Below are 22515 nucleotides of genomic sequence, written 5' to 3'. Positions count from 1 at the left end.
GAATATGAAGCATGCATTATGGGGCTTGAAGAGGCCATTGATCTCAGAATCAAGTATTTAGATGTCTTCGGAGATTCCGCTTTGGTTGTAAATCAGATCAAAGGTGATTGGGAGACGAATCAGCCCGATTTAATACCATATAGAGATTATGTGAGGAGGATTTCAACTTTCTTTACAAAAGTTGAGTTTCATCATATCCCTCGAGATGAAAACCGGATGGCAGATGCTCTTACAACGTTGGCATCAATGATTTTAGTGAAGTATTGGAATGAGGTTCCCAATTTAACAGTGATGCGTCTTGATAGACCAGCTCATGTGTTTGCTGTTGAAGAGGGCAAAGACGAGAAGCCGTGGTATTACAACATCAAATGTTTCCTTCAAAATCAGATTTACCCGCCTGAGGCATCTTTGAAAGATAAGAAGACTTTGAGAAGATTGGCAGGCAATTTCTATTTGAATGGTGATGTACTGTACAAGAGAAACTTCGACATGGTTCTGCTTAGATCCATGGATAGACACGAAGCAGATTTGTTGATGACTGAAGTGCATGAAGGTTCCTTTGGTACTCATTCCAATGGACATGCAATGGCAAAGAAGATGTTGCGAGCAGGTTACTATTGGCTGACAATGGAATCTGATTGTTGCAAGTTTGTGAAGAAATGCCACAAGTGTCAAATTTATGCGGATAAGATTCATGTTCCTCCGAAACTGTTGAATGTTACTTTTCCCCATGGCCCTTCTCCATGTGGAGAATTGATAGGATTGGCATGATTGAGCCTAAAGATTCGAACGAACATCATTTCATTTTAGTGGCAATTGACTACTTCACAAAATGGGTTGAAGCGGCATCGTATGCAAATGTAACTAAGCAAGTTTTTGTGAGGTTTATCAAGAATCAGATTATATGTCGGTATGGTGTGCCAAGTAAGATCATTACTGATAATGGATCTAAATTGAACAACAATATGATGGAAGCTCTTTGCAAAGACTTCAATATTACACATCATAATTCTTCTCCCTACAGACCCAAGATGAATGGGGTTGTTGAAGCTGCCAATAAGAACATCAAAAAGATTATCCAGAAGATGGTTGTCACGTATAAAGATTGGCATGAGATGCTCCCATTTGCTTTGCACGAGTATCGTACATCCATCCACACTTCAACAGGGGCAACCCCTTTCTTTCTTGTTTACGGTATGGAAGCAGTGCTCCCCGTAGAGGTTGAGATTCCTTCATTGCGTGTGCTCATGGAAGGCAAGTTGACTGCGGCTGAATGGTGTCAGACCAGGTTTGATCAGTTGAATTTGATAGAAGAGAAGAGATTAACTGCCATGTGTCATGGTTAGTTATATAAGCAGAGGATGAAGAAAACTTTTGATAAGAAGGTCAGACCTCGTGTATCCGGAGAAGGTGACCTTATGCTCAAGAAGATTTTATCTTTCAAACCAGATTCTAGGGGCAAATGGACTCCTAATTATGAAGGCCCATATGTCGTTAAGAGAGCCTTTTCGGGCGGTGCTTTGATTCTTACAACTATGGATGGTGAAGAGTTCACTCGTCCCGTGAATGCAGATGCAGTCAAGAAATACTTTGCCTAAAAAAGGAAAAGAACAACTCGCTAAGTTGAAAACACGAAAGGGCGGCTTAGGCAAAAAAGGAGCGTCTCGGTGGATTGAAAACCTGAAAGGGAAATCTAGGCAAAAATTAGAGACGTAAAATAGAAAATTTATCCTGATAAATTGATTACCCCACCTTGGGGAAATTTATGCAAAAATTAGGGATTATGGCAAGTAACTGCAGGCTACCGATTGTCCAGTATTGGAGAAACTTTGTTGAGCACAAGGGTTGACGGCGATTCATTGTCCCTATTGGAGATCAAAAGCACAGCGGAAATCAAAAGTTGGAAGAAGGATTAGTGGTCATTTGTATTCAATGTAACCCTTTATCATGTAAATTACCATTTTCAACTTTGTAAAGATCTATGGAGTCTTGTCATTTACAGACTACCATTCTATTAAATAAAGTTGAGCCTTTATCCAAATGTTTCTACTCTTATTTATTTAAGCCTAATAGTTTTAAATTTTATTACAATCATTTTTGAAATTAAGATTTTTAATCAAAATCATTTTCTTAGACATATAAAAGTAAGAATTTTTCAGAGGCAGTTTTAAAGCAATATCAACAGCATTTCGAAAAACAACAAGTCTTAAGTGTGGAGCTCTATGGGTTCCCCAAGCAGTTACCTCTTCGGGTATCCCTAGCCGAGTTTGTTGGTCTAGTTCCCCTGCGGAGTGTTTGATCCCCAACAAAGTTTTTGTACTTTTCCCAGTTGAGTTGGTTAATTCAGTCCCAGGCAGAGTTTGTGTGTTCCTTAGCAGGGTTGATGTTCTGTTTGATCTTCAGCAGAGTAAGGTCGATTTCCCTAGTAGATCCCGTTGGTTTCTCCATCAGTAGCCATCTGACTCACTCCTAGTTAGAGTTTCCCTCTGGTTTTTGAGCAGCCATTTGTGTTTATCCTATGTATGGTTGTCTCCCATTTGATATGGTGTTGACCTAAAATTCCCTGCAGATTCGATAATATTTCCTTTCCTCAATAAATCTCCTCCTTCCCCGGATAATGTTGAGCCCTTGGGATGTTGATCTTCCTGTTCTCTGGCAGTTGTATCCCTTTGTTGTGGATTGACCGAGGATTGTACCGATGATTCAAATTTCTGCGACACCTTTGTATCCTTTGCGATCGTTTTGTCAGCATAATCATCATACATATACATATACATATACATATACATATACATATACATATACATATACATATACATATACACTCATATAATTTCATGATTACATATTTTTGCATAATCATATTTGTTGATTCATTGTTTGAGATTCTTATTCTTTGCCATGGCGGTACTTCATCCCCATACAAGTTTGGTGTCTGTCCTCTCAACGGTAGAAGTGTCGGCCCCTTAAGCAGAAAGATTTTTAACTTTTCTCTTTTCCCCACTGAGTTATTTCCCCGTGAATGATCATTGTTCTAGTTTCCTCCCCAATTGATTACATGGATGGAATTACTCCCCTTGAACAAACCCTTCACGGAGCTCTATTGAGAACTCCATTGAAGCTTCACCTTAAAGCTTCAAGAAGAGTGAGCTAAGCCTTTCACCGCTCACGACTCGATTGTTGGAAGAAGAAACAGAAAATAGAAGAAATGGTGAATATCAAAAGAAGAAGCAAATCGTGAATCTTACCTGCGTATTCAAGTGATTTTTCGTCGCACTTCATCTTCTCTGATCAACATTCGCTGGAACATTTCTCCGTTACATAGGTAAATAATTCTTCTCTGCTTGCCTTAAAATGATCACCGTGTAGTATGATCTCCTTTGACAGTGTTAACCCCATGGTCTACAAGAGAATCCAGGTTTTCACGTCACTTAATTGCACTTTAGAGGAGTTAGGGTTCTTGATGGAAACCTCCGATTAGACTTCTTAGAGTTAAGATTAGAGTTTTTTCATGGTTATAGTTGGGTTCAGGACGTGGAGTATATGGAGATTTTGGTTTCAATCGGTTTTTTGAGTTAACTCCGCCGCCAAGGAAACCTCTAGCGTGGTGTAGACAGTGACGAGAAAGAGAGAGTTAATTGGAGGAAGAGCAAATGACGTTGGCTAGGACACTTATTGGTTGGGGCCTTCGTCCAGGCATCTCATCATATTCCCTACACCACTTGGGGTATGCAAAACCAGCATGGGAACGCCATCTTGTACCTAGGGGAAGATTCTTTCCCATACCAAGGAGATTCTCGTTGGGTCTTGGATGTTGGGCCTCGTCCTACTCGTTTCACACCCCAACTGCCATGGTTTTTTTTCTTCGGTTTGGGCCTTCGCACGATGGGCCTTAGCGCCAACCATAACAATAGTCACATTCTCTAATTAGCACCCCCTCTAGTTCTGGGTTAGCGCCTGGGCCTTAAGCCATAGGCCAAGTCTTTGTCTTGCTGTCCATACCACCATTGCCAAGTTCTACACATTTTATTTAATTATTGTTAATTAATTTAATTAGGTTTTAGGACTAAGATTAGCTCATGTTAATCATCTTGATTAGTGCAATTAAAATTAGGTTTTAATTAGGATTAGATATCGATTAGGACCACTTAGAATTATAGAATTGTTTTAATTTAAATTTTTGGTTTCATTTAAAAATTTAGAATTAGAGTTTAATTAGGTTCAATTAGCTATTAGATTTTAATAATAAGTAGAATTAAATTTAGTTTTGGTTAGAAATACTAGAATTTAGGTTCAATTAGATTAATTATAATTTAGGTATCAATTGAAATCTTGCATGGTTTGTCTCGAATATTATAATAGTCTTAATTAGATAAAAAAAATTAGGGATAATGAGATTTTAGTCGATTTTAGAACTTAATAATTTCTAATTATTAGGATAAAATCAAACTTTAGGACATAATAAATTTTTAGGGTATGTTTAGATTTCAACTAGAATTTAATTTGTAGTCAATACCATATTCAGTGAAATGCCCATTTTACCCTTTGGGGATTATTTTGTCATTTTAACCTTACAATTGCAAGCTCCCTTAGGATTTTTGACTTAGATTCTCAATCGTATTTTTAAGCCGTGATCTCGTAGGTTTATGTTAATCAAGTTATGATTAACCAATGCATGATCCCTTAGGATAGACTTTAACATTTCTTACCTTTAGATTAGGTTTAGCCTAAGTTTCCAATTAAATCTAACCATTAGATTAGGTTCTAATCTAGTTCTTAAAATTAAATCAAACCTCTGATTCAAATTGATCAAAAGCAACTTTGATCAATTAAGTCCTTGGAACTTGTATAATCCCACAGTATAAATTGAGTGACTGAAAGGCCCTTGGAGAAGGAATTATACTAGAAAATTCCTACCCCCGTTCTGAATATCTTTGGGTATGGAACGAATGACCCAACGCTCATTGTATTCACCTCCATTCATAGACTTTAGTGCGATTCGAATATAATGATTGGTAAGGTCTTCATCAACACAAGAAACAACAAAGATCCTTCTCTAGCAACTTGAAAGTTAAGACGAGAATCACATGCCACGAGCGTTGAGTGGTAAAGAAAGAATGAGACTAGAGCTTTCCTACACTCATTCTGGATATCTTTGGGTGCGAGACGTTTAACTCGTTGCTTACCATATCCACCTTTACTCATAGAATTTAGTGTGATTCTTATCCAACAACTATCAAGTCTATTCTGTTCTTTCATTCAATCATCCTGTCATCTCTTCTTGCCTCCTTAATCACCTTATTTTCAGCCCCAGTGGGCTGAACTACGAAAGCTCTGATTTCCTTATTGCACTCTATAAGGAAACGTAGGCAGGAGAACCCAGTTTCTTTGCGAGCCACCCTATTTATCAATCAATCATTCTCCATTCATTCAATCAATACCATCTTTTTGAGATCAATCATACTTCGCCTTGGACTCCTTGTCTATCCTTTTAGAATGACTTTGCAACAGTCCACCTCATCAATCGAGAGTTCTTTGGGACTACACCCAAACACTTAATTCAGTCTTTATTTTTGGCTTTACCCTATAACGGCAGCCTTGCTAGCCCACGTATTGGTAAATGCCTACCTTGCTCTTTGATTCAGAGTCTATCTCTTTCATAGATCCAAGATACTATTCTTCTTTGACCTCGAACTGTTTGTTCCCCATCTAGTGATATATTGTTCCTTGTACACAATAATACTTTCTCTTGTGCCCCGCCTATACCCTTTTAGGACGATATAGTGACAGTTCATCTTGTGAATCAAGAGTTTTTTGGGACTATGACCAAACACTTAATTCAATCTTTATTTTTTGCTTTACTTATAGCAGAAGCCATGCTAGCCCACGTACTGGTAAATGCCTGTTTACTCTTTGATTCCAAGTTCCATCCATTTGTAGGTGCCCTTGATACCATTCAGTTGGTACAAGTTATACTTTTCATCATTGTATATCTCTCTCTTTTCTAGTGGTTTCATGAACTACGATTGCTCTGATTTTCTCATTGCACAATGATAATACGTAGGCACGAGGATGTGAATCCTTGGTGAGCATACTTCTAATTATTCCTCCTTCCGCCTTAGGGCATCACTCATATCTTTCACAATCCATTATCTACCTTCGATCATAAATTGCTCATCTAGTGACATATTATTTATTTGACATCGAAACACACTTTATTAGGATATCCATATACACCCTTTTAGGATGCCTAATGAAAAGTCAGCATTTCTACCTAGAGTTGTTTGGGGCTGTGCCCAAACACTTAATTCAGTCTTTGTTTTTGGCTAATCACCCTATAGTGGCAGCCATGCTAGTCCATGTATCGGTTAAAGCTATTTCCCTTTATGGTACAAATCACATTTCTCTTATGGATTCCAATACACTTTCACCTTTTGGTTTCAAACAACACTTCCTCCAGTCACTTGTCACCAAATACTTCAGTTCTGTGACTTTGGTCACTTCATTCCGTTCATCTCCATGATGCATTCATTTTCTACCTTCATTCACTCCATGTGATATACCGGTTATCTTTGAGCCAAATAAACTACCTTTTTGTGCTCATTCTTGTGTCACCTTGTGAACCAAGAGATGTTTGGGTCATACCCTTAAACACTTATTTCTTCTTATTTGTGGCGTTACCCTATAGCGGAAGCCATGCTATCCCACGTACTGGTAATATCCACCTTACTCTTGGGTTCATCTTTTAACCCTTGTTAGAGCTTAAAACACTCTCCTTTGGTTCAGACCATACTTTGATCACCATTCTTTTCATCTCTCACCACTAGTTCTTTAAACTACGGAGCTCTGAATTCCTCATTGCACTATGAGGATACATAGGCATGAGGGACCCAATCCTCATCGAGCACTTTATCTATTTCCTTTCATTTTTCCCCATTCTTTTGTGAGTAATCTTTAGATATAACACCTATTCGAGCGAGAACAATCAAAACGGTTCCCATGGAGTACCATTGATGTCTGGGGTGCTAATACCTTACCCTTGCATAACCAACTTCCTTACCCAGCATATCTCTTTCCCCCGGGTTTTATCGATGTTTTCCCTTCCCTTCGGGAATAAATAAAGTTCGATGGAGACTCTGTTGTATGTTCGAGCGTACGATACGTTCGGGTGTATTTCTGCTAGCTTCAGGTACCCATGCAAAGCAAATGGGAGCATCTCATGTCAGTCTTTGTACGTCACAACCATCTTCTAAATGATCTTCTTAATATTCTTATTTGCAGATTCAACAACCCCGTTCATCTTTGGTCTGTAGGGAGAAGAATTATGATGTGCAATCTTGAAGTCTTTGCAAAGAACTTCCACCATATTTATTATCAAGTTCAATCCATTATCAGTAATGATCTTGCTTGGCACATCATAACAGCATATAATCTGATTCTTGATATACCTTACAATAACTTGCTTGGTTACATTCGCATACGATGCTTCTTCAACCCACTTTGTGAAATATGTGAAATAGTCAATAGCCACCAGAATGAAACGATGTATGTTCGAAGCTTTGGGCTCAATCACACTAATCATATCAATTCCCCACATGGAGAAGGGTCATGGAGAGGAAATGATATTCAACAGCGTCGGAGGAACATGAATCTTATCTGCATAAATTTGACACTTGTGGCATTTCTTCACAAACTTGCAACAATCAGATTCCATTGTCAGCCAATAGTAACCTGCTCGTAACATCTTTTCCATAGCATGTCCATTGAAACTAGTACCAAAGGAACCTTCATGGACTTCAGTCATCAACATGACTGCTTCGTGTCTATCCACGCATCTGAGCAGGACCATATCGAAGTTTCTCTTGTAAAGCACATTACCATTCAGGTAGAAGTTTCTAGCTAATCTCCTCAAAGTCTTCTTATCCTTCAAAGATGCCTCAGACGGGTAATTTTGACTTTGGAGAAAGCACTTGATATCAAAATACCATGGTTTTTCATCTTTGACTTCTTCAACAACAAACATATGAGTTGGCCTATCAAGATGCATCACAGAAAAATTGGGAACTTCAATCCAAAATTTCACCATAATCATTGAAGCCAATGTTGCAAGAGCATATGACATTCGGTTCTCATCTCGAGGGATATGATGAAACTCAACCTTTGTAAATAAATTTGAAATCCTCCTCGTATTGTCTCTATATGGTATTAAACGGGACTGATTCGTCTCCCATTCACCTTTGATTTGATTCACAACCAAAGTTGAATCTCCATAGACGTTAAGATATTTTATTCTAAGATTAATGGCCTCTTCAAGCCCCATAATTCATACTCAGCCATATTATTTGTACATTTGAAAGTCAATCTAGATGTAAAAGGAAAGTGAGTGCCTTGAGGAGTAATAATTAATGCCCCAATGCCATTACCATACGAATTAACAGCTCCATCAAATACCATGCCCCAACAGGGACCAGGTTCTGGCCCTTCTTCAATCAATGGTTCATCACAATCTTTCATTTTCAAGTATAAAATCTCTTCATCGGGAAAATCATACTGCATTGACTGATAATCTTCAATCGATTGGTGAGCCAAATGGTCAGCCAAGACACTACCTTTGATAGCTTTTTGAGATCGGTATTCAATATCATACTCAGATAACAACATCTGCCAACGGGCAATCCTCCCAGTTAAAGCAGGCTTCTTAAAAATGTATTTGATTAGATCCATTTTGGATATCAACCAAGTAGTATGATTCAACATATACTGGCACAGACGCTTAGCAGCCCAAGCCAATACGCAACATGTCTTTTCAAGCATAGAATACTGAGTCTCACAATCGGTGAATTTCTTACTGAGGTAGTAGATATCATATTCTTTCTTTCCAGATTCATCTTCCTGACCAAGAACACAACCCATACTCTCATCAAGCACAGTCAAATACATAATCAACGGTCTTCCTTCAACGGGAGGAGACAAATCGGAGGCTCAAGCAGATACTCTTTGATACTATCAAAAGCTTTCTAGAAATCTTTGGTCCAATCACAAGACTGATCTTTCCCAAGAAGCTTGAATATAGGCGCACATGTGGCAGTCATATGCGATATAAATCTTGAGATATAATTCAAGCGACCGAGAAAACCTCTAACATGCTTCTTAGTTTTGGGTGCAGGTATTTCTTGTATTGCTTTGACCTTGGTAGGATCAACTTCAATACCCTTTTCACTGACAATAAAGCCCAACAACTTACCAGAACGAACACCAAAAATACACTTATTAGGATTCAAGAGAAATTTGTATTTTCTCAAATGCTGGAATAACTTCAACAAATGCTTAACATGTTCTTCTTCATCACTTGATTTGGAAATCATATGATCAACATAAACTTCGATCTCTTTATGTATCATATCATGAAAAAGAGTGGCCATAGCTCTCTGATAGGTTGCAGCAACACTCTTTAAACCAAAAGGCATCACTCTATAATAGAATGTTCCCCAGGGTGTAATGAATGTGGTCTTCTCCATATCTTCAGGTGCCATCTTGATTTGATTGTAACAGGAAAATCCGTCCACAAACGAAAAGACTTTGAATTTAGTTGTATTGTCCACCAACATATCAATGTGTGGTAGAGAAAAATCATCTTTCAGACTAGCTTTGTTCAAATCTCTATAATCAACACACATGCATACTTTTCCATCCTTCTTAGGAACAAGCACAATATTGTCCACCCACTGCGGATACTCGAAGGTTACAAGAAAACCAACATCAATTTTCTTCTGCACTTCCTCTTTGATCTTTACTGCCATATCAAGATGAGTTCTCCTTAACTTTTGCTTGACCGACGGGCATTCTGGCTTTAATGTCAACCTATGCTCCACAATCTCAGAATCCAACCCAGACATGTCTTGATAGGACCAAGCAAACACATCAGAATACTCTCGAAGAAGATCAACCAACCCCTTCTTAGCTTCTGGACACAATTGAGACCCAATCTTGACTTCCTTCACATCATCATCAGAACCCAAGTTGACTAATTCAAACTGCTCTTCAAACGGCTGAATGGGTTTTTCCTCGTGCTCAAGCAAACAAGATAATTCATCAGATACTTCTTCATCATCAGTCTCCTCCTCAGCTTCAAACACAGGGAAATCAAAGTTTGGAGAGGGAGTAAGATCATTGTATTCAATGGGTTTGAGAACCAACCTGCATAATGATTTAATATTTTGATTTTAGAGAAGTGGAGTGCAAACAAATATTATGCAGATGGAAAGATTATTATTCAGTTATGTTTTTTTTGTGATTACCATTTTCAGAAAAAAGCAAAAAGGTAAAATGAAACATCATAGATGTGGATGAATAAAATTGTATTTTATTGATGATAATAATAAAAATGCTAAACAATGTTCACTTCTCCCTTAGGCATAGGAGAAGGATTTTTCTTAAAGCAATAAAAAACAAATTACTTAGAACGGTGAATGACAACGGGAACATCAACAACAATCTAATTGTTGCAAATCTGGCCATGTGTCACAAAGTTGGTGCAAGCTTCGCCTTCATCATCACTGTCTTCAATAATGGCAGCTGAGTGTTGATCATTCTCATTATCACTGTCTTCACCTCCGCTATGGAAAATTGGTTATATAACTTTGGTTTTAGCGTTGAACGGCCCTTGTTGAAATCCCAACCCTGCTTTGTTCTTGTTCTCAGCGATCTCCACAACATGACCCCACTTGTCAATGCTACCAGCCTGAATATCCTCTTGTGCATCTTTCAAAGAAGACATGGGTGCCCCTATTTTATTTAATTCATCAACAATAGCTAAGGCTTGGAACGGCATTCCAACCTCCTCCTCAACATCAACATAAGTGAAAGATGACAAATGACTCACTAACAATGCCTTCTCTCCACCAACAACGACAATCTTACCGTTCTTCACAAATTTCAGATTTTGGTGTAGAGTAGATGTCACAACTCCAACTTCGTGAATCCATGGCCTTCCTAACAAGCAGCTATAGGCTGGATGGATATCCATTACTTGGAAAGTAATTTGGAAATCACTCGGACCTATCTTTACTAGAAGGTCCACTTCTCCAATGACAATTTTATGAGAATCGTCGAATACTTTGACAATTACGCTGTTATACCTCATTGGGGCGCCTTTATAAGAGAGTCTTGACAAAGTTGACTTTGGCAGCACATTAAAAGATGACCATGTATCAAACAACACATTGGATAAAGCGTCCTTCTTGCAATTCATATAAATGTGCAGCGCCAAATTGTGAATCCTGCCTTCCTCGGGAAGCTCTTCATCACAAAAACTCAAATTGTTACAAGAAGTAATGTTGGCAACTATGTGGTCAAACTGATCCACGATAACATCATGCTCAACATAGGCATGTTCCAACACTTTCTGCAATGCTTCTCTGTGCGCTTCAGAACTCGTCAGTAGTGACAACACGAAGATCTTTGGTGGAGTCTGGAGCAGCTTCTCTACAACATTGAATTCACTTCTCTTAATCAATTTTAACACCTCATCATCATCGTTTATCTTCAATTTTCTGGATTCACCAAACTGATACATTAGAGCACTAACCAGATTCACTACTGGAATCTCGGCCTTCTTACTTGCGGAAGCATCTTCTACAATCTTCGGAAACACTGGACTGAACACATGACCACTACGGGTCACCTTCGTAATATCTGTAATATTTACCACTAAGACTGCAACTGGTAGAGGAACCTCTTGACCATTTTCAATCATAGTGGCATTGTATTGATATGGCACAGCTTTATCGGATGCATAAGGGATAGGGTCCGCTAACCGTATTACCAACGGGGATACCGATCTATTGACATTATTTCTGCTGCTACTAACGAACTGAATGACTACCTGCTCAGGGGTTTTGAACACTGGCACAATCACATTTACATCATCCCCCAAATGACGGGACTGGAAAATCTGAATAAGTCCTTCATCCATCAGCCTTTGGATATCCCTCTTGACAATAACACATCCACGAGGGTTCATACTGCAAATCACACAACCATTGTGATCATGCTTGTTGCATTATGCGAAAAACCGGCGGGAAAAAGAAACAGAGCCGCCACCGTGCATTATTTATCCCAAAGGAGGGAAAGGAAACGCTCGAAGTAAACCTGGAAAGGAAATGGTCTCGCGACCAGAGATTGATAGGATCTGGAGTCGGTTATGCGAAGGGAAGGTATTAGCACCCCTACGCATCCATCGTACTCGACGGGATCCACGCTCAGAAAGGATAGAATAAAGGTTGCTAAAAGAACTGCTCAAAACTGCACACACACTGGAATGAAACACAGATGAAAGACAGAAGAAGAGGACTCGGCAGGATATCGCATCCTGGGCCTACGTAGTTTGTCAGACACAAACATCAGAGTCGACATAGTTAAGGAGATATGGGAAACGTGCTCGCTAGGATATCGCATCCTATGCATACGTATCTTCTCTAACCAGAGGAAGAATCAGAGCACTCGTAGCTCGGCTAACGCACGCCAAACAAAACGCTAAACGGAGACGCTGAGATGTCAAAGCAAACTAGAAATGGAATATCAATCGTTGGTCTTACATCCAACTCCACCCAAAACAAACTAACGGGAAACCGAAAGCCAATCGCTGGACTTACATCAGACTCCAAGCACACACACAACAAAGGAAACCGACTGCCAATAGCTGGACTTACGTCAGACTCCGCACAAACAAACACACACAGGAAACCGACTGCCAATCGCTGGACTTACGTCAGACTCCGCACAAACAAACACACACAGGAAACCGACTGCCAATCGCTGGACTTACGTCAGACTCCGCACAAACAAACACACACATGAAACCGGCTGCCAATCGCTGGACTTACGTCAGACTCCAAACAAGCAAACAAAACAAAAAGGTTGCCCCGGAGAGATCAGCTCATCTCTTGCCTACGTACCTCATCTGGTATGAGGATCAGGGCAACGTAGTTCCCCTTAACAGGGAAGAAACTATCCAAACCAGAGACTAGGGAGATAACAAGCTACTAGGGAGACTACGAGTCGAGCCTAGAAGTTGTCATGCATACGATCCCTATGTTGAAGTCTCTAATCCTAACTCGCACAGGAAGCAAGCTAGCCTAAACGTCAAGTAAGCAAACACAAGCACCGGAGAGCAAGCACACACACTATATGCAAACACGTGGCTCATACAAGGCTGGGCTTTAGTCAAGGGGTCATGTCAACCTCGACAAACAAGTCGGTTCTGTTAGGGGTGTTTTGAGCTCTTAACCCTAACATTGAGAGTTAGGGTGAAGCAGATGAAAAAGTAATGAGGGTCAGACCTCATAGCTCTTAACCCGGGCCTGGGTGAGCTTCAATCAATGAAAGCGTGGGAGTCCAGAATGAGGAACTCTTCTCCACATGACCGACTCGATAGACAATGATCTTGGGTGTTTATTCAAAATGCATCAGCACGTAGTGCGAGCAAGATGAATGACTCAACTGAATAGCAGGGGATGGATTGCACATCCCTTCTCTTTGCCAATGCCTATTCACTTAGGAGGTCTTTACATGTACAAGGCACAAAGATAAACAAGCACAAACATTGCCTCTTAAGGAGGGCTTTAGACAGGTGCCTACCAAAATAACATGACAGGTCTTCCAGACTACATGAAGAATAGGAAGTTACCTAGGTGGTATGCCAACCACAAGCAAAGAAAAGCAACTCAAACAATGAGTTAAAGCGGCTAAAGTACCTGTGTAAACAACCAAACAATCAGTATAGTGTTTAGACAAACAATCAGAAAGTCCAACAGTGAGACAACCAATCATCAGACAACATCAATGCAAGGCATAAGATGCAAGCAAACTAAATTAATTCATCATCCACAAGACCTACAAAACAGCAAGGTTAGTCAACCAAAATAACTTGTATCTCAAGTAATGAGATTATTTCACCCAATGTGGCTAATTGCTTGAAACCTGAAACACAAAGTCCAAAGGATGAGAACAAACCACTAGCTCAAAGGCTAGGGTCAAAGGTGGGGCAAAAAGTCAAAACAGAAACTAAAATTCAACCAAAAGCATCTTTTATCAATCATGAACATGTCCTAAAAAGGACCAAGTCAAAAGCATTGAGCAAGGCCATGATTCACTCAAGAGAAGGCAAGGCAAGCAAAAGGTGCATATAATTGGTCAACCAGAACCAAAATTCCATATTAAATCAGAAATGACTCAAACAATTCTGGAAATTTTCATGAGCATACAACATGTCCAACATGATCATCATGTAAAAAATCATAAACTGAGGAGCTTAATTGGCTAGGCAATGAAAATGGAGAAGATCAATATCAAATTGTGTGACACACATTGTCACACCATATTAGCATGTGCCTAAAACAGAAATGACAAAGGCTAAAAATGCACAACCAAGCCCCAAAAATCACACAACATGTTGAGAATCAGCACACAACATTTCATGGCAATTGGATTATTATTGAGCATTTCACAATAGAAAGAATGAGGCATGGTACAAATGCATACATGTTCAAAGAATTCAGCACGACTAAAAATCCAGACATGGTAAAATCATAAAATCAACATACAAAAATACTAGACATCAATGTGATCATGTAGGAAAAAACCTGGAATTAATTGGATCATTATTCAATTAGTTATGATTTTTTGAACTACATGAAATAAAATGAAATAAACATTGCAAAACATGAAGAAATAATGAAATGAATTGGAAAATTGGAAATGCTACAGCCAGGATTCGAAGTGATGGCCAACGCGCGGATGAATCGACGTCGTTTCAGGTTAATGGAAAATAAAACAAAAAAAAATGCAGAAGCGTTGGAGCATGGAATCGAAGGGGGGACGCTCGCTGGACCAAAACGGCAGCGTTTAAGGTGCCGCCCCTAGGGTTTTGCAGAAGGCGCCAGCACTGTTCACACACGGTGGGAGACGGTGGAAACCACCGTCTTCCTCATGAACTCCGGCAATGCTACACATGAACATCCTCCATTTTTTTGCAGAATTTTACGTACTATATATGGTTGGAAAGCTCTCGTCGAGAGGAACACAAATCTAACATCCACTAATCTTGATTCTCAATAACGAAGGCAGATCGAAGAAGAGAAAATCTAACATCCAAACTTTAATCTCTCATAACTCACTCAAATCTTATCCGTTTTTCAAGACTTTTATATCAGTGTAATCAGGAGAGCAAGCACTACAAGACTAGGGCAATAGAAACAAGAATTAAGAGGATCGAAATTATGACCTCTTGAAGCTCCAACAATGGCAGTGATGGATTCAAGGCTTGGCAAGCATCCAAATCCCTTCTATCAACCTTGTTATGACTTCTGAAGTTGAAATTGAAGCTTGAGATGGCTTGGATCTAGCTTAGATTTGAATCTCCATTATCATGTTCATGATCTTCATGTGCTCAATTCCTCACCAAATTCTACAATCAATGGCTTGAATTCTACCAATTGAGGATCAAGGAAACAGAATATGCAATAAAAATCAAGTGTTCTTTGAAGAATTTTTGAATTTGGGAGAAGAGAAATTTTGGAGGGAAATTTTGGATCTGGATCTAGAATTGTGTCATTTGAAAATTCTGTTAGGATTAGCTATTTATATGCTTGCCTAATCATGCTGAAAAATTAATTAAGCTTTGGTTAATTGGAGATTAGTGAGAAATAAGGTGTTATGCAAAAACTGGTTTTTTCACCCCATGCATGCAATCCCACGTGAACAGTAACCAATGGCCATGCATTTTCACTTAAAACCATGTTATGAACATGTTGGAATGGTTAAAAAGCTCATGTGATGCACCAATTTTGAACTCATGATTTTCCCTCCAAAAATCACATGTATGCACCAATGACCATATGATAAAATTTCATGCAATGTGATGAATGATTTGGAAAGTTCATGTCATGAGAAGAATTATGCAAAAAGGAGCACTCAATTTGGAGTTATGAGTCAAAAGTTATGGCCTTTGGAAGTTCCATGCACACTTGGCAATGATTGGGTCATATCTTCTCAACCATTCATCAGATTCTCATGATCTTGGACTTTTTTGAAATGGTAGAGAAAGATATTCAACTTTCATGTTGGACAAAATTTCATTTGAAGCTTATTTGATGTTGGAAAGTCAAGTTGAAGTTGGTCTAAAAACTTGCCATTTTTGGAAACTTGAAATTACAGGTCACTTTCCATTTTGGGAAACTTTTGATCTGGCTTCAAAATCTTCAAGGTAGACACTTGTCATGTTGAATAAACCTCTTTGGGCCATGAATGAAGTGTCTCAAGCCATTTCTCCACCTCCTAGCCCTCAGTTGACTTGCAGTTGACTTTTATGGGCCCCAGATGACCTGACACTGCACTGTGGACTTTGAGCCTCTAGCATTTGGTCAAATTGCTTCAAAATGAACCTTGAGTTCACATAATCTATCCAGAATAACCATAGGGCCTTTATCTCATGGAAATTCTTGGCTCCTTTGCACAGATGAATTCTCCTAATACCAGTCTTGACTGATGAAATGCAAGGTACTATGCATTGTTAATGCAATGTTAATGACCTAAAAAATGAAATGAATGTACAAATGGGGGGTGCAAATTTGAGGTGCTACAATGCTCATATTCACTAACCAAACAAATTTCCTTATAAATTACCACTAAAGATTGTATTATATGGCGGAGATCATAAACCTTTAACTCACCAGGATAATCGTCCACCATGTTCACAGATGCGTTACCATAAGGAGGAAACAAATTCGCTTTGACATTAGGCGCTCTGTCCTCAAAGGACACCATACCACTTTTCACAAGATTCTGAACTTCATATTTTAGTGGATAGCAGTTCTCTGTATCATGACCAGGGGCTCCTTGGTGAAAAGCACAATGAAGATCAGGCTTGAACCACCATGGAAGTGGCTCATGAATTTACGGAGAATTTCTAGGCTGGATCAGATTTTTGAGGACCAATGAAGGGTATAACTATGCATAAGTCACATGAATAGGTTCAAAGGAGACCTTATTCCTCTCAAAATTTTGTTGGTGATTATTTTTGTTGTTATAGTTGGTTCTTTGTTGCGGTTGTCGATGTTGTTATTATTGAACTGGAACTGATTGATTGTTGGAACTGTTGGAAAAAAGTGGAATTACTGAAGAAACTTGATGTTGATGTTGACAGGGTTGATAACTCTTTCTGACATGAGGCCTCCTCTGCCTTCCCACTGACACTAAATTAGCTTCTCCTTCCTTCCTCTTGGAGAAATTCCCACCATACTTCTTACTGGTTGATGCTTCTTCTTTAGACAAACGTCCTTCACGGACTCCTTCTTCTAGACTCATCCCCATGTTTACCATTTCGGTAAAGTCATTAGAGGCACTTGTAATCACACGTTCGTAATAAAATGAACTCAGCGTCTTCAAGAAGATCTTCATCATTTCTTTCTCTTCAAGAGGTTGAATTATCTAGGCAGCCAGTTCTCTCCATCTTTGGACATATTCTTTGAATGTCTCCTAATCCTTCTGAGACATAGACCTTAATTGGTCTCTATCAGGCACCATATCCACATTGTACTTATACTGCTTGACAAATGCCTCACCTAAGTCATTGAAAGTACGGATGCTTGCATTGTCCGGACCCATGTACCACCTTAAGGTAGCTCCAGTTAAACTGTGTTGGAAATAGTGAATCAACAACTGATCATTATCAGTTTGAGTAGACATTTTTCTGGCATACATAGCAAGATGGCTCAACGGACAGGTATTCCCTTTGTACTTTTCAAGTCTGGGACATTGAATTTCACATGGATCTTAACATTGGGGACCAAGCAGAGTTCAACTAAACTCTTCCCAAACAAGTATTTCCCTCTCAGAGTTTTCAACTCTTTGCGCAGCTCGAGGAATTGATCTTTCATCTCATCCATCTTCTCATATACATCTAGACCTTCAGACGGTTCAGAATGATAGATAATATCCTCAACACGAGGAAGAGAATGAACAATTGGAGGTGGTACTAACATGACCGGGCTAGATGTCGGCAGAGAAACCAATGTGGGTGCATACCCTTCTGGCATAAAATTTGATGGCATTCCCTAAGGGAATCCAACAGGCATCGAAGGAATGAATTAACTGGCGGCAGCAACAGGAACAGTTAAGGTAGCAACCTCAGAAATGACAGTCCTCTGAGGAGTAGGAGTTGCAGTAGTTGGTGATGATTGGTTATGGGAAGCAATCACAGATTCTACAAACGCTATTAATCTGGCGATCTCGTTCTTCAAATCTCGGTTTTCTTGTTCTAGATGTTCCATGATCTTTGGTTGATTAGCGCGAGTATTATAGCGGCGAGTTAGCTTGGCTGATGCACAAAAGAAGAACTGATAAGACATCTGGAGACAAAAACCTGTTACGCAAATGATGCATGAAATGCAACGTTTTTGATTGTTTTTAACTTCAAGGAACATATGAAGTCCTATTTGCTAATATATATACCAATAATAATAATTTGATTGAGCATAAAATCTTTTTTATTCATAAAATTTGGAAGAATTACACATTGGTTTCAGAAGGGTATGCACCCACATTGGTTATGGGTGCATATCCTTGGGAGAAGTACAATTTCAGAAGCCAAAATACAAATAAAAGAGAAAAGGAAATTGTACTTCAGAAGCCAAAATACAAATAAAAGAGAAAAGGAAACTGTCATCCTAAGGATCCCTAGCAACTACATCAGATGATCTGGCTATGGGTGCATACTTCCATCGGATGCGTCGAGTCTCGGACTCAAATGACGTCTTCATCCGAGCCTTCTTAAGAGCTAGTTGATCAACAATCTTCTTCCAAGCTCCGAAAGGTTGAGGGATGCTAGAGGAAGATAAACCTTCTGGCTCTCTCTGTCTCTTCACTGCTCGGTCTTCAAGAATCTCAATAAGCGCATCCTTGTCTTTTGACTCAAGTTGCAACTTTTCATGCTTTCGGCTTAAAGCATGGAACTGTTCTTCTCACATATCTTTCGCTTGCTTCATCTTGGTGAGTCCATCTTCCAACTCCTCTACCTCTTGGTTAAGGAGAGTTGATGGCTCAACCACAACCACATACATAGGCTTTCACAAGCGTATGGCATCTTGAGCTCCAAAGCTCTCTCTTTTCACCCAAATAGTGTAAGCTTCCAAAGTTACACAGTTGCACGGACCAAGCTCGGATCTTCCTTTCCTATGCATATTATACCAAGCATGTATCATCCTTTTCTTCAAATGTTGAGGATCTTCACCCTCTTGATAAAAAAGACCTTCTAACTGAGTGTTATTAGGTTTATCTCTCAAGGGGAACCCATGTTAACGACGAGCTATAGCAGGGTTGTAGTTGATTCCTCCTTGTGTACCAATGAGAGGAACATTAGAGAATTCACCACAACTGTCAATAATGTCCAAGCTACTCAATGCAAAATCATACCAAACAATACCATCATTAGTGAGAGACATAAGTCTCTGAGACCACCGTAGACATTACTTGTTCTCCAAAAAAGCAAGCGTCTGAGGCAAGTGCGAAATAAACCACTTGTACATAAGAGGAATGCAACACACAATAGTTCCACCACCTTTAGAATTCCTCAAATGCAAAAAGAAATACATGTCACCCAACAGAGTAGGAACAAGATTCCCAATCAATACGATTCTAATGGCGTTAACATCAACAAAACTATCAATGTTTAGGGAACAAAGTTAAACCATAGATGAGCAATACAAGATGGCTTCAAAAGCGTCCATATTCCCTTTGTACTTTTCAAGTCTGGGACATTGAATTTCACATGGATCTTAACATTGGGGACCAAGCAGAGTTCAACTAAACTCTTCCCAAACAAGTATTTCCCTCTCAGAGTTTTCAACTCTTTGCGCAGCTCGAGGAATTGATCTTTCATCTCATCCATCTTCTCATATACATCTAGACCTTCAGACGGTTCAGAATGATAGATAATATCCTCAACACGAGGAAGAGAATGAACAATTGGAGGTGGTACTAACATGACCGGGCTAGATGTCGGCAGAGAAACCAATGTGGGTGCATACCCTTCTGGCATAAAATTTGATGGCATTCCCTAAGGGAATCCAACAGGCATCGAAGGAATGAATTAACTGGCGGCAGCAACAGGAACAGTTAAGGTAGCAACCTCAGAAATGACAGTCCTCTGAGGAGTAGGAGTTGCAGTAGTTGGTGATGATTGGTTATGGGAAGCAATCACAGATTCTACAAACGCTATTAATCTGGCGATCTCGTTCTTCAAATCTCGGTTTTCTTGTTCTAGATGTTCCATGATCTTTGGTTGATTAGCGCGAGTATTATAGCGGCGAGTTAGCTTGGCTGATGCACAAAAGAAGAACTGATAAGACATCTGGAGACAAAAACCTGTTACGCAAATGATGCATGAAATGCAACGTTTTTGATTGTTTTTAACTTCAAGGAACATATGAAGTCCTATTTGCTAATATATATACCAATAATAATAATTTGATTGAGCATAAAATCTTTTTTATTCATAAAATTTGGAAGAATTACACATTGGTTTCAGAAGGGTATGCACCCACATTGGTTATGGGTGCATATCCTTGGGAGAAGTACAATTTCAGAAGCCAAAATACAAATAAAAGAGAAAAGGAAATTGTACTTCAGAAGCCAAAATACAAATAAAAGAGAAAAGGAAACTGTCATCCTAAGGATCCCTAGCAACTACATCAGATGATCTGGCTATGGGTGCATACTTCCATCGGATGCGTCGAGTCTCGGACTCAAATGACGTCTTCATCCGAGCCTTCTTAAGAGCTAGTTGATCAACAATCTTCTTCCAAGCTCCGAAAGGTTGAGGGATGCTAGAGGAAGATAAACCTTCTGGCTCTCTCTGTCTCTTCACTGCTCGGTCTTCAAGAATCTCAATAAGCGCATCCTTGTCTTTTGACTCAAGTTGCAACTTTTCATGCTTTCGGCTTAAAGCATGGAACTGTTCTTCTCACATATCTTTCGCTTGCTTCATCTTGGTGAGTCCATCTTCCAACTCCTCTACCTCTTGGTTAAGGAGAGTTGATGGCTCAACCACAACCACATACATAGGCTTTCACAAGCGTATGGCATCTTGAGCTCCAAAGCTCTCTCTTTTCACCCAAATAGTGTAAGCTTCCAAAGTTACACAGTTGCACGGACCAAGCTCGGATCTTCCTTTCCTATGCATATTATACCAAGCATGTATCATCCTTTTCTTCAAATGTTGAGGATCTTCACCCTCTTGATAAAAAAGACCTTCTAACTGAGTGTTATTAGGTTTATCTCTCAAGGGGAACCCATGTTAACGACGAGCTATAGCAGGGTTGTAGTTGATTCCTCCTTGTGTACCAATGAGAGGAACATTAGAGAATTCACCACAACTGTCAATAATGTCCAAGCTACTCAATGCAAAATCATACCAAACAATACCATCATTAGTGAGAGACATAAGTCTCTGAGACCACCGTAGACATTACTTGTTCTCCAAAAAAGCAAGCGTCTGAGGCAAGTGCGAAATAAACCACTTGTACATAAGAGGAATGCAACACACAATAGTTCCACCACCTTTAGAATTCCTCAAATGCAAAAAGAAATACATGTCACCCAACAGAGTAGGAACAAGATTCCCAATCAATACGATTCTAATGGCGTTAACATCAACAAAACTATCAATGTTTAGGGAACAAAGTTAAACCATAGATGAGCAATACAAATATGGCTTCAAAAGCGTCCATACTACCGGCTTGAGCAAAGACAATAGCTTTTCCCATGAGGAACTCAAAAGTTAACCCAGGAATACCTCCCTTCTTCACCAAATGAGCCTCAATCTTAGATTTCTTTAGATGAAGAGCTTCAGTTATAACATTAGATATGGGAATCTCCTCCAATCCACTAAAAGGTATTTGGTCAGATACAGGTATTCCCAAGAGATGGGCATACTCCTCTAACGTAGGTACAACCTGATAATCGAGAAAAGTGAAACATTGGTAGAGAAGATCATAGAATTGAACCAAATCACTCAGAAGTCCTTCAACGACATCAACAGACAATACAGACAAAAGCTTCCCATGATGTTGCTTGAAGTCTAAGGGATCTAATACAAAGGATGACAACTTCCTTAGCTCTTTCAAATCAGGACATCTGAAACTATACTTCTTAGTGTTCCTTCTTCCATAATCCATGGTCTGAAAATATTTGCAAATGAGACCTTAATTTCCTTGAAATTTATTTTTATGTGATGAATGTTATGATGCATATGTGTGCATGAATGCAACAATCACACACAAGGGATCACACACAAGGCAAACACAAACAATGGTCAAGGGATGGATCAAATCATCATCAAGATAAATCATCCATTTTTCTGGATTATGGTTTTCACCTTATAAACACCCAAGTTCCATTGATATTAATGAGACTTGATAGGATCAACCGAGAATCAAAGGGTTTGTTGTGAGTCACGAG

The sequence above is a fragment of the Lathyrus oleraceus genome, chromosome 3 (genome assembly GCF_024323335.1).
Source record: "Lathyrus oleraceus cultivar Zhongwan6 chromosome 3, CAAS_Psat_ZW6_1.0, whole genome shotgun sequence".
In the NCBI taxonomy this organism is placed as follows: domain Eukaryota; kingdom Viridiplantae; phylum Streptophyta; class Magnoliopsida; order Fabales; family Fabaceae; genus Lathyrus; species Lathyrus oleraceus.
Note: the sequence above shows the minus strand (reverse complement) of the source record.